This window comes from Salvelinus sp. IW2-2015, linkage group LG13 (assembly GCF_002910315.2).
Source record: "Salvelinus sp. IW2-2015 linkage group LG13, ASM291031v2, whole genome shotgun sequence".
Lineage (NCBI taxonomy): Eukaryota > Metazoa > Chordata > Actinopteri > Salmoniformes > Salmonidae > Salvelinus > Salvelinus sp. IW2-2015.
In genome coordinates, this window is record NC_036853.1 from 47,904,172 (window position 1) to 47,922,669 (window position 18,498).

General features: G+C 42.6%; 1 protein-coding gene and 1 pseudogene across 1 annotated transcript in view; both read right to left on the reverse strand.

Moving 5' to 3' along the window:
- The window catches only part of LOC111971721 (uncharacterized), a 233,612-nt gene that overhangs the window by 129,440 nt on the left and 85,674 nt on the right, over positions 1-18,498 (reverse strand). The window lies entirely within an intron of this gene.
- Positions 1-18,498, reverse strand: part of LOC111971698 (uncharacterized) — an 80,620-nt pseudogene that overhangs the window by 58,486 nt on the left and 3,636 nt on the right.

Below are 18,498 nucleotides of genomic sequence, written 5' to 3' on the forward strand. Positions count from 1 at the left end.
AGCTTAGTGATGAGCTTGGAGGACACTGGTGTTGAATGCTGAGCTGTAGTTAATGGACAGCKTTCTCACATAGGTGTTCCTATTGTCTAAGTAGGAAAAGGCAGTGTGGAGTGCAATAGAGATTGCGTCATCTGTTGGGGCTGTATGCGAATTGGAGTGGGTCCAGGGTGTCTGCGATGATGGTGTTGATGTGAGCCATGACCAACCTTTCAAAGCATTTCACAGCTACAGATTTGTGCTATGGGGCGATAGTCATTTAGACAAGTTATCTTGGCGTTCTTGGGCACAGGAACTAAAGTGGCCTGCTTGAAACATGTTGGTATTACAGAGTGGGTCAGGAAGAGGTTGAATATGTTAGACACTTGCCAGCTGGTCAGCGTATGCTCTGACTACGCGTCCTGGTAATCCGTATGGCCCTGCGGCCATGTGAATGTTAACCTGTTTAAAGGTCTTACTCACATCAGCTACAGAGAGCTTGATCACACAGTCATCTGGAATAGCTGGTGCTCACGCATGGTTCACTGTTGCTTTCCTCGAAGCGAGCAAAGAAGGCATTTAGCTCGTCTGGAAGGCTCGACTCACTGGATAGTTTGTGGCTGGGTTTCCCTTTGTAATCCGTGATAGTTTGCAAGCCCTGCCACATCCGTGCGGATTTTGCCTGAAATCCATGGCTTCTGGTTGGGATATGTACGTATGGTCACAATGTCATCAATGCACTTATGATTGATGTGGTTAACTCCTCAAAGCCATAAGATGAGTCCCAGAACATATTCCAGTCTGTACTAGCAAAACAATCCTGTAGTTTACCATCCACAGGAAGTACCAGTGACTCGTATTGAGCGTGTCATTGGTACTTCCTGTTTGAGTTTTTGCTTGTAAGCAGGAATCAGGAGAATAGAGTTATGGTCAGATTTGCCAAATGGAGGACGAGGGAGATCTTTGGATGCGTGCCTGTGTTGTGGAGTAAAAGCGATCTAGTGTTTTCGCCTCTAGTTGCACAGGTGACATGCTGGTAGAAATTAGGTGAAACGGATTTCAGTTTTCCTGCATTAAAAKCACTGGCCACGAGGAGTGCTGCCTCTGGATGAGTATTTCCTTCTTAGCTTATGGCCCTACACAGGTCATTGAGTCCGGTCTTAATGCCAGCATGGTAAATAGTATGGTCTACAGTTTATGAGGTATTCTAACTCAGGCAAGCAGAACCTTTGAAGCTTCATTAATATTAAAGATTACGTACCAGCTGTTGTTAACAAAGAGACACACCACCCCCCTTGAGCTTACTCAATACTGCCTTTCTGTCCTGCTGATGCATAAGAAAAGCAGCCAGATGSATATTATCCATGTCCTTGTTCAGCCAAGTTTCAGAGAAACATAGGATATTACAGTTCTCCAGGTCCCGTTGATAGGATAGTCTCGAACGAAGCTCATCCAGTTTGTTCTGCAGTGATTGTACATGAACAATTTCTTGTCATTCAGCTCAAAAAAGTCACTTTCTGTCCTCTTCTTCCATGGGCAAACATGTATGGAAAGTTTTATTTAAATCAACAGGGATGCAGCAACAGTAATTTAATAAAAATGTATTTACCCATGAGCATTTCAATGGCAAAGAGAGGTTCAGGGAAATAAATGATAAATATATTTAGTTATTTTCATGAAATAAACAAACAGTGATTTATTAGGCATGATTTAAAAATACAATTAAATAGACTGCTATTTGGGGGCTTTAAAGTACAGTACTGCTTATTACATTACACATCAYATGTCCTTTTCACAATCAGTATCTTTCAAGCTCAGAGCACTATAAGCCAAGGAAACTAAGGCCAATTTTAAATCTAAACGGTCAACAAGCAAATACAAAATCAACAAGATTTATTCTAATTTATTAACAGATTTGATCACTTAATTATAGTACATAAAGGAACAGGTACCACCTGATTATGCCAAATAATGTTGCGAGGGACATTATATTTGTTATGAATAGAACATAGGCAAAACCAAATTGAGAGGGGGAATATAATGTTGCTCTTCAATAACATGACAGTGTTTTGGCTATGCTAGCACCCAAAACACCAAGTCTGCATATCTGAGAATGTGAGTGTACACAGATGCTCAACTGAGGGACTTAGTAACCCAAGACACTTCACATGATAAATATAATGTCAGCTAAAGAATGGTTCCCAGATATCCCCTGTATAATACTCAAGCCACAGTGCTACAATTTCTCCCCATTGTGGACACTCCTATGTCTGGTAAGGTTAGTCAGGAAGGAGAAGCTCTTGTAACATAGTTTGCACTTGAAGGGCTTCTCCTTGGTGTGAACGGTCTGATGCATCTTCACATAATTCGACTGAGCAAAGCGCTTCCCACATGTGGGGCAGGCGTATGGCTTGTCGGCATCCCCCCTAATGCTCCGCCTCCCACGTTGTGACCCAATGACACCAGGCAAGGTAGAAGCAGGAGCCACCACCCTCAGGTGGTTAGTCTTTGAGCTCCCCCCTCTAGCCATTGTTTGGGTGTTGWTGGGATTTTGTGCTGTGTTGGTAGGGTAACCATGAAGTAGCTGAGGAAGGCTAGACCCAGGCCCAGGCCTTTTATGAACCCAGTCACTAGATATTAGACGAGACCCTGAAAGAYAAGACAAACMTCCTGTTAGATTCCCGTCAGGGGAGTCTCCCTCCACTCTCTCGGAAGGCTGAAGCCCAGGGTGTCTTGCTCTGTTCATCATGGATACTGTGGAGTTTGTATCATAGGAACAGGAGGGTCTATCTCTATCAGCCCCATGCCCTGCTCCATCCCTGCACTGAGACTGTGAAGAGAAGGGTCTGGGCTGCAGACTGGAGCCTCTCTGATGACCACCATGTCTGAGGTTGTTCAGTCCACCTGTCCGCTGGTTGTGTTCTGTGTGGTGCTGGTGGAGGAGTCTCTGTCCCTCACGGTTGGTTCCTGGATCCGACTCAGGAAGAAAGAGCGACGGCTCCTGATCCATGATCCTGATCCGGGGCCAGAGTTTGTGACCAGCCACCTCAGAGGTCCAGTCTCTCCCACCAGCAACACTGGATATTAACAAGTCCTCGTGGACTGCAGACTGTAAACACAAATGGAAGAGAAAATCATAAAAGTTTATATAAGAAACTTTTTGCTGTACATACAAATATGACAAGATATTCTAAAATATTAACCACAGTCAATGGAGGTATGGGGGATATAACCAGGTTGGGGGAGTATAGGGGATATGACCGGGTAGGGTTTGGGGAGACTTTGGAAAAAGTTCAACATTACATGAAAATGCTTTTCAATAATGAAGCATTTTTACAGACACCATCACACTATCATCTACTCTGCCTCATCTTACTCATTCCTTCCTCAGTTCTCATCCAGTTCTCTACTACATKCAAAACCAACAGAATTAACTACAAACCAACTAACTAGTACTATGTTACATTAAACTATACATGGGCTGTGTGCATTTTCTGGTGGTGTATCCTGAGGTAGGTCCTCTCTGAGAACCTCTTCTAGCAGTGTGTACAGGTGAACGGCCTCTCTCCCATGTGYATCATCAGGTGCATCTTCAACTGGTGGGAGAACCTCTTCTCATACTGGGGGCAGCTGTAGGGTTTCTACCGTGTGGACACTCTGGTGTCTCTTCAGGCAGGACGAGTCGAAAAAACAGGCCCAGCACAGGCGGCAGCCCTACAATTTCTCACCGTGTGCATCATCTGGTGGATCTCCACCTGTTTGGGGAAACTGAAKGCTTTCCCACAGAATGAACACTGTAAGAGCTTCTCTTTGCCACCGGATCTGCTGATAGCATTACTACTARTGTCATTTGTGAATGGGCTTGTGTAGCCATTTAGTGTTGAGGCACTGGCATTATCTGAGGTCTGGTTAAACATTAGGAGAGTGTGAGGAGGACAAAGGCCAGGGAGTGTCTGTTGTCACAGGGTCCCTGTTCCAGTTGATAGATCCTATAGAAGGCAGGCTGAAGGCAGCACCTGTTAGGGGGTTAACCTGAGGCGCCATCAGTCTGTCTGAATCACAACTATAGGAGCAGGATGTCGCATTGCTAGGCGAGTCTGTGTCTGTTCTCATACAGACACCTCCCCGTCCCCGCAGACCAAATCTACGCCTCACCCTGGTCTCAGCCAGTATGTTGTCATGGAGACTAAGCTTGGTTGCTGTTTTGTGTTCGACTGTCTGTTTCTGGTTGTGGTTAACAATGTTGTTCCCCAGCCCAGAGTTGAGGATGCTATCCTATCCACTGACCTCCAATATGTCGCCTCTGGTCCTGGCCTGCTCAGTGATGTTGTCCCCTGGGCCCTTGGCTGCACCCGTCTTGGTCTGGGAATCCAAGATGGCCGCAGAGTCTCCTCTGTTTGCCTCCAGCCAACCACCTGCAGGAAGACGTTARAAAATAGACTTTACAAACATGGCAGAGAACTCATATACCAATGGAGTTCTTTGAGTCAATTACCTGATCAAGTTCATACATTATAATGTGTGTTTTAGTATGTAAACATAAGTTGTATTGATTTCATTTTATCAATGAAAAAAATTAAGAAAGAATAATAGCCAGGTGCATCACTACTCCCATTGAAGATGTATTACTGTATGTAGGTTATATGTATTTCTCCCTTACCTTGCTCCCCCATCTTTAGTCCACTCAGCAGATCAATGCTCTCTGGACCGTCCTTTATTGTCTCTTCTTTGACAAGCAGCAGATCAAGCTTCACATCCTCCATGTCTACTGCCTGTAAGACATACAGCGTGAGATGATGTTGGATGAAAAAATCTCATATGAGCACCCTGCTATGGAGCATATTCTGATGGGTCAGTGAAGGATTGRTATGAGTACTATGCAAACATGTTAGTTCATTTGATACTATGAGAGCTTCATCTGGGTGGACTGAGCTCTGCCAACACTGCTCACCCAGTTCCCGCTTAAGCCATTGCATCCAGCAAATTGAAGGAGATCTGTCGAATGCGCAGTCTGCTCTGATCTCATGTGGATGGCCTAGGACCTGGCAAAGTCTCAGGTCACTCATCAAATAGCTGCAGATGYTCCTATGCCAGTTAGCCCTTATGTAAATGAACTGAATACCCCCTCTAAATCTCGTAGGGGGGTAATGCACCTAAATGTGCGTAGTATGATTTAAAAAATGGGCACAATTGACATTTGTATACAAAACTATGGGCACAATTGACATTTGTATACAAAACTATGGGCACAATTGACATTTGTATACAGAACTAGTGTCCTAACATTCTGGTTCTCTCGGAAACATGGTTAAATGGTTCTGTCTCTGAAAAAGAGATTAAATACATTATAATAATTTTCTTCAAATGTGACGGATTACAGAAAGGGGGGGAGTGGCTTCAGAAAGTACTCTTATTCCACATTTTACTGTGTTTCAGCCTGCATTCAAAATGGAGTAAATAGAGTTTCTTTCACCCATTATACACACACACACAATACCCCATAATGACAAAGTGAAAACATGTTTTTTGAAATTTTTGCAGATTTATTGAAAATGAAATACAGAAATATCTACTTTACATAAGWATTCACACCGAGTCAACATTTTGTAGAAGCACCATCGAGCACAGCTCTGAATCTTTCTGGGTAAGTCTCATAGAGCTTTCCACACCTGGATTGTGCAACATTTGCCCATTATTCTTTTCAAAGCTCTGTCAAATTGGTTGTTGTACATTGCTAGACAATCAATTTCAGGTCTTGGCATATATTTAAGTAGATTAGTCCAAAACTGTAACTTGGCCACTCAGGAACATTCACTGTCTTCTTGTTAAGCAACTCCAGTGTACATATGGCCTTGTGTTTCAGGTTATTGTCCTGCTGAAAGGTGAATTCATCTCCCAGTGTCTAGTGGAAAGCAGACTGAACCAGGTTTTCCTCTCGGATTTTGCCTGGGCTTAGCTTCATTCCATTTTATTTTATCCTGAAAAAATCCCCAGTCCTTGCCAATTACAAACATACCCATAACATGATGCAGCCACCACTATGCTTGAAAATATGAGAGTGGTACTCAGTAATGTGTTGTATTGGATTTATCCCAAACATAACACTTTGTATTCAGGACAAAAAGTGAATTGCTTTGCCACATTTTTTTAACAGTTTTACTTTTGTGCCTTTTTGCAAACAGGATGCATGTTTTGGACCACTTTTATTAGGTACAGGACTCTTTATTCTCCCTCTGTCAATTATGTTAGTATTGTGGAGTAACTACAATGTTGATCCATCCTGTGTTTTCTCCTAACACAGACATTAAYCTCTGTAACTGTTTTAAAGTCACCATTGGCCTCATGGTGAAATCCCTGAGGGGTTTCCTTTCTCTCAGGCAACTGAGTTAGGAAGGACGCACGTACCTTTGTTGTGACTGGGTGCATTGATACACCATCCAAAGTGTAATGAATAACTTCACCATGCTCAAAGGGATATTCAATACCTGCTTCTGTTTTTACCCATCTACCTATAGGTGCCCATCTTTCCGAAAAAGAGTTAAAACCTCCCTGGTCTTTGTGTTTGAAATTCACAACGTGACCGAGGGACCTTACAGATAATTGTATGTGTGGGATACAGAGATGAGGTAGTCATTCAAAAAATCATGCAACTTATTATGTTACTTGTTAAGCACATTTTTACTTCTGAACTTATTTAGGCTTGCCATAAAAAAAGGGGTTGAATATTTATTTACTCAAGACATTTCAGCTTTTAATGAATTAGTAAACATTTCGAAAAGCATAATTCCACTGACATGGGGTAGGCCAGTGACCAAAAAATCTAAATGTAATCCATTTTAAATTCATGCTGTAACTCAACAAAATATGGAACAAGTCAAGGGGTGTGAATACTTTCTGAAGGCACTGTATGTAAAATATAATTTCATGGCGTKCCATTTAAAAAATATATTTCTYTTCCCAAGAAATGTAAGCTCCTGGTTGTAATTGTGTCCATAACCCAGAATACACATGTATTTGTTGCTGTGATTTACCCCTTGCTGCCATGGCGGATGCTATTGGTGCTATATCTGAGTGTTGACCCTTTTCCCCCGGCCTCAGATCAATTAAAGAATACAGTGCCTTCGGAAAGTATTCAGACCCCTTGACTTTTTCCACATTTTGCTTTGTTAAAGCCTTWMTCTAAAATGGATTTCAGCAATCTACACACAAAACCCCATAATGACAAATCAAAAAAAGATTATTTGAAATTTTTGCAAATGTATAAAAAAATACAAAACATACCTTATTTACAGTTTAAGTCGGAAGTTTACATACACTTAGGTTGGAGTCATTAAAACTCGTTTTTCAACCACTTCACAAATTTCTTGCTAACAAACTATAGTTTTGGCAGGTCGGTTAGGGCATCTTCTTTGTGCATACACATTTTTTCCAACAATTGTTACAGACAGATTAATTCACTATCACAATTCAGTGGGTCAGAAGTTTACATACACTAAATTGACTGTGCCTTTAAAACAGCTTGGGAAATTCAGAAAATGACGTCATGGCTTTAGAAGCTTCTGATAGCTAATTGACATAATTTGAGTCAATTGGAGGGTACTTGTGGATGTATTTCAAGGCCTACCTTCAAACTCAGTGCCTCTTTTGCTGTACATCATGGGAAAATCAGCCAAGTCCTCAGGAAAAAAAAAATGGTAGACCTCCACAAGTCTGGTTCATCCTTGGAGCAATTTTCAAACGACTGAAGTACCACGTTGATCTGTACAAAAATAGTACGCAAGTATAAACACCATGGGACCACGCAGCCGTTTATACCGCTCAGGAAGGAGACGCATTCTGCCTCCTAGAGATGAACGTACCTTTGGTAAAAGTGCAAATCAATCCCAGAACAACAGCAAAGGACCTTGTGAAGATGTTGAGGAACGGGTACAAAAGTATCTATGTCCACAGTAAAACGAGTCCTATATCGACATAACCTGAAAGGCCGCTCAGCAAGGAAGAAGTCACTGCTCCATACCCACCATAAAAAAGCCAGACTACGGTTTGCAACAGCAAATGGAGACAAAGATCGTACTTTTTGAGAAATGTCCTCTGGGTCTGATGAAACAAAAATATGACTTTTTGGCCATAATGCACCATCGTTATGTTTGGAGGAAAAAGGGGAGGCTTGCAAGCCGAAGAACACCATCCCAACCGTGAAGCACCGGGGGTGCAGCATGTTGTGGGGGTCTTTGCTGCAGGAGGGACTGGTGCACTTCACAAAATAGATGGCCATCATGAGGGGGGGAAAATATATTGGCTATATTGAAGCAACATCTCAGAGTCATCACATGTCAGACAGTTCTACCAACTGCTCGCATAATGCGATTCCTTTCCCGCAAATTGAGTCAACCTGACCCCCTAATACTATGTCCAACTTGTGGCAAAATGGCTTAAGGACAACAAAGTCAAGGTATTGGAGTGGCCATCACAAAGCTCTGACCTCAATCCTATAGAGAATTTGTGGGCAGAACTAAAAAAGCGTATGCGAGCAAGGAGGCCTACAAACCTGACTCGGTTACACCAGCTCTGTCAGAAGGAATGGGCCAAAATTCACCCAACTTATTGTGGGAAGCTTGTGGAAGGCTACCCTTGAACGTTTGACCCAAGTTAAACAATTTAAAGGCAATGCTACCAAATACTAATTGAGTGTATGTAAACTTCTGACCCACTGGGAATGTGATGAAAGAAATAAAAGCTGAAATAAATCATTCTCTCTACTATTATTCTGACATTTCACCATGTTAAAATAAAGTGGTGATCCTAACTGACCTGACAGGTAATTTTTACTCGGATTAAATATCAGGAATTGTGAAAACTGAGTTTAAATGTATTTGGCTAAGGTGTATGTAAACGTCCGACTTCAACTGTACCTAAGTATTCAGACCCTTTGCTATGAGACTTGAAATATAGCTCAGGTGCATCCTGTTTACATTGATCATCCTTGCGATGTTTCTACAACTTGATTGGAGTCCACCGGTGGTAAATTCAATTGATTGAATATGATTGGGAAAGGCACACACTTGTCTATTTAAGGTCCCACAGTTGACAGTGTATGTCAGAGCACAAACCAAGCCATGAGGTCGAAGGAATTGTCCGTAGAGCTCCGAGACAAGATTGTGTCGAGGCACAGATCTGAGGAAGGGTACCAAAAAATGTCTTCAGCATTGAATGTCCCCAAGAACACAGTGGCCTCCATCATGATTAAATGGAAGAAGTTTGGAACCACCAAGACTCTTCCTAAAGCTGGCCTCTTGGCCAAACTTAGCAATCGGGGGAGAAGGGTCTTGGTCAGGGAGGTGACCAAGAACCCGACGGTCACTCTGACAGAGCTCTAGAGTTCCTTTGTGGATACGTGAGAACCTTCCAGAAGGACAACCATCTCTGCAGCACTCCACCAATCAGGCCTTTAGGGGAGAGTGACCAGACAGAAACACTCCTCAGTAAAATACACATGACAGCCTGCTCGTGAAGCATGGTGGTGGCAGCATCATGCTGTGGGGGATGTTTTTCAGAGGCAGGGACTGGGAGACTAGTCAGGATCGAGGGAAAGATGAACGGAGCAAAGTACAGAGAGATCCTTGATTAAAACCTTCTCCAGAGCGCTCAGGACCTCAGGCTGGGGCGAAGGTTCACCTTCCAACAGGACAATGACTCTAAGCACACAGCCAAGACAATGCACAAGTGGCTTCGGGACAAGTCTCTGAATGTCCTTGAGTGGCCCAGCCAGAGCCCGGACTTCAACCCCATCGAACATCGCTGGAGAGACCTGAAAATAACTGCAACAACGCTTCCCATCCAACCTGACAGAGCTTGAGAGGATCTGCATAGAAGAATGGGAGAAACTCCCCAAATACAGGTGTGCCAAGCTTGTAGGGTCATACCCAAGAAGACTCGAGGCTGTATCGCTGCCAAAGGTGCTTCAACAAAGTAATAACTAAAGGGTCTGAATACGTATGTAAATGTGATAGTTTTTTATTTGTAATAGATTTGCGAAAATGTCTAAAAACCAGTTATTGCTTTGTCACTATGGGGTGTTGTGTGTAGATTGAGGGAAAAAAACGATTTCATCAATTTTTGAATAAGGCTTTAATGTAACAAAATTTGGAAAAAGTCAAGGTGTCTAAATACTTTACGAATGCACTGTATGCATTGATTTTAATCTGTCTCAATTGATCTCAAAACCCACACAGGTAAATGTCTTAKTAATAACCCCCATAAATATTTGTCTAGTGGAGTATTTGCATATGATCTCAGTGATCATTGTCCCATAGTATGTATGTATTTGAGATACCAAACAGCAAAATACTAATCCTCATTTAATAAAAAATATGTATTTAAAAAAAGTTTCCTCCTTAAGGGTTTTTACATGACATGTTCTACTCTGATTTAGCCACTGTCTCCTGTATTCCTGACCCTGAGTTGGCTCTAGAAAATGTATCCTCCATATTTATTCCTCTGGCAAATAAACACGCCCCTTTTAAACAATTCAGAGTCAAAGATAGAAAACCAAGGGTTAGATCTTCGGAGCTATCTGAGCTCCTTCAGACGAGAAATCAGGCCCGGTCCAAAGCAAGGAAAACTGACTCTGTAGTGAACGGTGAGAAACAGATGCACTCTCTCTGACTCTGCTGGTGATTTTGAACAGTAACAGTAAATGCATTGAAGTGTAGAAATTCCTCTTCCCTGCCTAAGCAAGTTCTGTCTGACTCTGGCTAACTGATAAGAATGAGATAAGTGATGCTTTTAAACATAATTTTACCTTGGCAGACTTATTATTTGAGATAAACTGTGGTTTAATTGACACTGGTCAGTCAATCGACTGTTCTCCCCTCTGCCGAACTCTAGCTAACTCGACGGTTAACCAGTCAACTTCTAGTGAATCTTTTTGTTTTCATTTCACCAATTTACTACCTGTTATGTGCTAGATGCCTTGCTTAAAGGGACATTTAAAAAATTGTCAACTTTATATTCATCATCTCCAGCACCACCATCAACATACAGTCGTGGCCAAAAGTTTTGAGAATGACACAAATATTAATTTCCACAAAGTTTGCTGCTTCAGTGTCTTTAGATATTTTTGTCAGATGTTACTATGGAATACTGAAGTATAATTACAAGCATTTCATAAGTGTCAAAGGCTTTTATTGACAATTACATGAAGTTGATACAAAGAGTCAATATTTGCAGTGTTGACCCTTCTTTTTCAAGACCTCTGCAATCCACCCTGGCATGCTGTCAATTAACTTCTGTGCCACATCCTGACTGATGACAGCCCATTTCTTGCATATCAATGCTTGGAGTTTGTCAGAATTTGTGGGGTTTTGTTGTCCACCCGCCTCTTGAGGATTGACCACAAGTTCTCAATGGGATTAAGGTCTGGGGGTTTCCTGGCCATGGACACAAATATCGATGTTTTTTCCCCGAGCCACTTAGTTATCACTTTTGCCGTATGGCAAGTGCTCCATCATGCTGGAAAAAGCATTGTTCGTCACCAAACTGTTCCTGGATGGTGGGAGAAGTTGCTCTCGGAGGATGTGTTGGTACCATTCTTTTTTCATGGCTGTGTTCTTAGTCAAAATTGTGAGTGAGCCCACTCCCTTGGCTGAGAAGCAACACCACACATGAATGGTCTCAGGATGTTTTACTGTTGGCATGACACAGGACTGATGGTAGCGCTCACCTTGTCTTCTCCGGACAAGCTTTTTTCCGGATGCCCCAAACAATCGGAAAGGGGATTCATCAGAGAAAATGACTTTACCCCAGTCCTCAGCAGTCCAATCCCTGTACCTTTTGCAGAATATCAGTCTGGAGAGAAGTGGCTTCTTTGCTGCAATTCTTGACACCAGGCCATCCTCCAAAAGTCTTCGCCTCACTGTGCGTGCAGATGCACTCACACCTGCCTGCTGCCATTCCTGAGCAAGCTCTGTACTAGGGGTGCCCCGATCCCGCAGCTGAATCAACTTTAGGAGATGGTCCTGGCATTTGCTGGACTTTCTTGGGCGCCCTGAAGCCTTCTTCACAACAATTGAACCGGTCTCCTTGAAGTTCTTGATGATCTGATCGATGGTTGATGTAGGTAAAATCTTACTGGCAGCAATATCCTTGCCTGTGAAGACCTTTTTGTGCAAAGCAATGTTGACGGTATATGTTTCCTTGCAGGTAACCATGATTGACAGAGGAAGAACAATGATTCCAAGCACCACCCTCCTTTTGAAGCTTCCAGTCTGTTATTCGAACTCAATCAGCATGACAGAGTGGTCTCCAGCCTTGTCCTCATCTACACTCACACCTGTGTTAAGAGAATCACTGACATGATGTCAGCTGGTCCTTTTGTGCCAGGGCTGAAATGCAGTGGAAATGTTTTTTGGGGATTCAGTTCATTTGCATGGCAAAGAGGGACTTTGCAATTAATTGCAGTTCATCTGATCACTCTTCATAACATTGTAGAGTATATGCAAATTGCCATCATACAAACTGAGGTAGCAGACTTTGTGAAAATTAATATTTGTGTCATTCTCAAAACTTTTGGCCACGACTGTACACTACATGACCAAAAGTGGACACCTGCTCGTCGAACATTGCATTCCAAAATCATGGGCATTAATATGGAATTGGTCCCCCTTTGCTGCTATAACAGCCTCCACTCTTCTGGGAAGGCTTTCCACTAGATGTTGGAACATTGCTGCGGGGACTTGCTTCCATTAAGAAACAAGAGCATTAGTGACGTTGGGCACTGATGTGGTGCGACTAGTCCTGGCTTGCAGTCGGCATTCCAATTCATCCCAAAGGTGTTTGATGGGGTTCAGGTCAGGGCTCTGTGCAGGCCAGTCAAGATCTTCCACACCGATCTCAATAAACCCTTTCTGTATGAACCTCGCTTTGTGCACGGGGCATTGTCATGCTGAAACAGAAAAGGGCTTTCCCCAAACTGTTGCTACATAGTTGGAAGCACAGAATCGTTGAATGTCTTTGTATGCTGTAGCATTAAGATTTCCCTTCCCTGGAACTAAAGAGCCTAAACCATTATTCCTCTTCCGCCCAACTTTACAGTTGGCACTATGCATTGGGGCAGGTAGTGTTCTCCTGGCATCGTAAAAACCCAGATTCGTCCGTCAGACTGCCAGATGGTGAAGCGTAATTACGCCAGAGAACGCATTTCCACTGCTTCAAAGTACAATGGCGGCGAGCTTTACACCACTCCAGCCGACGCTTGGCATTGCGCATGGTGATCTTAGGCTTGTGTGCGGCTGCTCGGCCATGGAAACCCATTTCATGAAGCTCCCGACGAACAGTTATTGTGATGACGTTGCCCCAGAGGCAGTTTGGACGTCGGTAGTGCAACCGAGGACAGAGAATTTTTACGCGTTACGCGCTTCAGCACTCTGCGGTCCTGTTCTGTGAGCTTTTGTGGCCTACCACTTCTAGTCGGAGAACTGAATACTGACAAATTCTTAAACTACATTGGAGGAGGCTTATGGTCGTGAAATTAGCATTACATTCTCTGGCAACAGCTCTGTTGGACAGTCCTGCAGTCAGCATGCCAATTGTACACTCCCTCAACTTGTGGCATTGTGTTTTGTGACAAAACTGCACATTTTAGAGTGMCCTTTTATAGTCCCCAACACAAGTTGCACCTGTGTAATGATCATCCTGTTTAATCAGCTTCTTGATATGCCACACCTGTCAGGTGGATGGATTATCTTGGCAAAGGAGAAATTATCACTAACAGGGATGTAAACAAATTTGTGCACAACATTTGAGAGAAATAAGCTTTTTGTGCATATGGAACATTTCTGGGATCTTTTATTTCAGCTCATGAAAAATGGGACCTACACTTTACATGTTGCATTTATATTTTTGTTCAGTATAACTGGTTTAAAAATTACTTGACAAATAGACCCGCAGGGGTCTATTCTGGGTCCTGTACTTTTTACTGTCTACATTAACAATATTGTTGCAGGTTACAGAAAATGTATACTGTTGTGTATGCTATTGCCCCCACGATTGACCAGGCTTTATCTGAACTGCAGTCGGTCTTTATTGTATTACCAAAAAACTTTATTGACCTGAAATTAGTATTGAATGCAGGTAAAACTAAGCATATGTTGTTCTCTAGAGCGCATAAAAATAACTAATGTACTTTGGACGGTGTCCATATTGATTGTGTCCCTGCCTACAAATGTCTGGACATCTGGATAGCTGAAAAGCTGTCTTTTKAAAATAATATGGAGAAGTTGAGAATAAAAATAGGCTTCTTCTAAAGAAATAGATRATGCCTCTCGCTAAATAGTAGACAGCAAATTATTCAGTCTATGGCGACATCATCTACATGAACGCAGCTGCCACTTCATTAAAGCTGTTAGATGCTGTTATCATAGTGCTTTAATACGGGCGTCAGATTTAGTACTCATCAAAGCAATCTCTATCAGAAAGTTGGTTGGCCCTCTGATGTCACATAGGTTGATACATTTTCATTTATAAAGCTCTTTTACAAAAACTCCCACTGTACCTAACATTATTGCTAAACTTTAGACTTATGAGTTACTACACCCGGTGTCAGGGTTGGCTAACTCCGGGAATTCCTTTGGTCTCTAAGTTAGGTTAATCAGCTTTTAGTTGTCTTGCATCGTATATGTGGAACAATCTTCCAAATGTTCTTACATTTATACTTTGGTGCCTCTAGGGKAATTCAGAAGGCTGATTGAGGACCTTGTTACTGATTAATGTGTTTGTTTTTTATGACTTTTCTTTCTGGTTACATTTTGGATTTATATTTTGTTGTGTGTATTTTCTCTAATTTCTGTAATTCAGGGCTCATCTGTAAAAGAGACCTTGGTCTCAGTATGACTCCCTGATGAAATAAAGGTTAAATAAAAAAACATGTTAATTAATTTGATTACTTTACACTAATGGTTCGATCATTAAAAGGCATGGTCCCACAGTTTAGACAAAATAAAATCCACAAAGCATCTCAGAGTAAGAGTGCTGATCYTCCTCACCTGTCTACATAGTCTTATTCATTATGATCTAAAAGACAAAACTGATCCTAGATRAGCACTCCTACTCTGAGAGGCTTTGTGGATACAGCCCCTGACCTAATACCATTCAGACAGTAGTTTACAGTGGGCTCACCTCAGTGAGACTGTGTGTGGTCCTGTGCTGCTCAGCTGGTTCCTCTGTGGGTTCAGYAGGAGGTGTAGTCTGGTTGTCCTCCATGACCATGGTCCCCTCAGGGTTCCCCAGACCCTCCTCACAGCCCTCCTCCTTCACCAGCAGCACCTCTGGACCCTCCTCCTCCTGGAAGAGACAGGTGTTACAGATTAAATYGACATACACTCCATCAGATACATAATGTAAACATGCACACACAGATAATAAACCAGGGTGGGCGCCAGAACGAATCCGTTGGATGGGCATTTGATTTTTTCATAGGGGGGGGGCACGTTTTTTTCGGGACCTATGTGGATATATGTACAAATATATATATATAATTTTCACGTGTTCAGTAAATTGTAAGTGTTGATATGACAGTCAGAAAGTCAATTATCAGTTGGAGCATGTCCATGTCACACAGCCTAAACAACGAAAGCTGTGGAGTGCGTTGCTGAATTGGTTTCTTGCTAGAGATGTAGGGCCTGCTCTCTCAGTGAAGACATTTTGTGCTGATAATGGCCCGTAGAATTCTCACCGGCTTGTTCTATTCCGAATAGTGCCGTCCTCTTTCCTGTCTCACCATTTCATTTGGTGGTGGCGCTACCACCTGCTCAGTGCGCACAATTATGTATGTTTTGCGCTTAGGARTCGGAGSAATAGGTTCAGYTTGAGGCTCAGAATCAGAAGAAGACTCATCAGAGATGTGCTCATGATTCATTCTTCCACACCATCTGAGTCGTTTTTATTCAGATTTTGTAGCAACGCTAACGAGTGCATTCATTCATCTTGGCCTTCTTGCCATTGTAAATTACACACGCTCTCACGGTGTACTTCAAAAGGTCCAGAATACACTGATAGAGTACATACCATGTTTGGATTAGAATTAAAATAGATCAATACAATAGAATGGACCGCCATGTCCTTCATTAACAATTGGTGATTACATAATTATGCYTTGTTCGCTTCCCCTTCCTCATCAACCCATCCATTCTCCCCCATCATACTTTAGCCTACTTAATTTATTTAATCTCTTATGCGTTTGAATTTAGTTCCGGTATAGTTTAGGTTCAGCTTRGAGACAATTATCGGCGTGATTATCAACTGGGCATGGCATCTTCAACTAATCGGGAGAAGGTGGGGAGCAGGCCATATTGTGGGGAGAAGGGGRCTCCTAAAACTGTCTATTACACCAATTCTGTTTGTGATATTAAGATTCTGACCATGTGTATTATAGACTTARTTAGGAAAAMTCTAGGACGGAGGAGGGCATGACTTTAAAATTAGCAGAGTAGCCTAATGCATTTTTTTTTGTATTCATGAGCAGTCCAAATGACTGCTTTTGCGCTTCTATTGTGGGTTGTATAGTAATGCATGTAGTTTAATGTGYCATGAACACAACACGTCATGATGTTGTCATCTGATTGTAAAACAAATCACTMTAAAAGTASGTTACRTTCACACGTTAGTCCAAAATAGCATTGGAACGACTGAAACAGCGCCTTTCTGTGTTACTATATGTAACCKCTTTATCTGATGCGGTCAAAAAAGAGAATGCCATGCCATACTCTTTTAGTCCAGACAGCAGCAGATACATGGGCTACACATACTGAGACAGAGGGGRGCTGTTTTGACTGCTCGGATACTTTATCTGACAGTGATGGGTCTTTCTGTCGGCGCGCGTCTGGGTCAAATAAATGATAAATATTAAAATATTTTGTTTGGACGATTATGGAGATACAGTACGGCGGGCCCCCCTAAGACCCGCCCATAATGCCGGCCCTGTAATAAACACACTTTCAGCATGAAGTGTGTTTACCCATCCCCACTACAGTTATAAAGCGCTGTCGAGTGTATGCAGAATAGGGTGAGATCAAATGTGATGTATACTAAAGGGTCTCAATGAAAGTCTTAGAATGAAAAGTCCCATTTTGTGTTTATTAAACATTTAAGTGTTAAAATACACCACATGAAAACCACACATACACGTCTCTGCATGCCTGGCAGACATCTCAGCTTGGATGTCGACCCACCACCTCAAGCTCAACAAGACGAAGCTGCGCCTCCATGGTGTCCCCCTCCCAGAGTGCAAAGAACATCGAAGCAGTGACTCGCTCCTGCAGGTTCATGCTCTACACCATGGGTGATGAGTTTGACACATGCTCTATAACATCTATAGAYTACGACCCTTCCTCACACAGGAAGCGATGCATGTCCTAATCCCTGCGCTTGTCACCTCCTGTCTAGACTACTACAACTCTGTTYCCTGGATTTCCTGCTTGTGCCATCAAACCCCTGCAACTTATCCAGAACTCCGCAGTCCGCCGGGTGTTCAACCTTCCCAAGTTCTCCCATGTCACCCCACACCTCAGCACACTCCACTGGCTTCCAGTTGAAGCTTGCATCCACTAYCAGACCATGGTGCTTGCTTACAGAGCAGCAAGGGGAACTGCCCCTCCCTACCTTCCGGCTATAATCAAACCCTACACCCCAACCCAAGCACTCCGTTCTGCCACCTATGGTCTCTTGGTCGTCCCACGGCCAGCCCAGGCAATGTTCTTCTCTATCCTGGCACCTGATTGGTGGAACCAGCTTCCCCCTGAAGCAAGGAAGCAGATTCACTGACAATCTTCAGAAACCCTACCTCTTCAAATAGAATCTTAAATGAATCCGAAAGCCCCCCGAATCATTAAAATAAATAAATACAAATAGTATTTTCCTACTTGCACAGATATTACTGATAACTACTTTGAGGGAAACTGTACTTGCTATAACTGTGATATAAGTCGCTCTGGATAAGAGCATCTGCTAAATTACTCAAATGTAAATGTAATGTCTCAACAAAAAAATCACCATGAAGTTTATAAACCGCATACATTTTCTCATAGAAATAGTATTGGGGAAAAAATTAAGTACGGTAGTTGAATGCAGGTAATGAAACATGCAATTTTGAACATCATATAGCCTACACAGTACAAACACAATATGTAAGACTTTTTAGGCTTATATATCACACAATGTCTGAATGCAATATTCTACCAGGAATATTCAACACTGAAATGTGTTACTCTCGTTATTCCAAATGCATCTGTGGATCTTTTCTGCTGACAACAATGAAAATCAGAAGCTATCGTGTGGAATGGTTTTTCTGCTGGTGTATCTTGAGATAGCTCCTCTCTGAGAACCTCTTCCCGCAGTGCGTACAGGCAAACGGCCTCTCTTCCGTGTGGACCTTCAGGTGCATCTTCAGGTTGCCAGCCTGGGCGAAGCGCATATCGCACCGGGGGCAGCTGTAGGGTTTCTCCCCTGTGTGGACCCTCTGATGCCTCT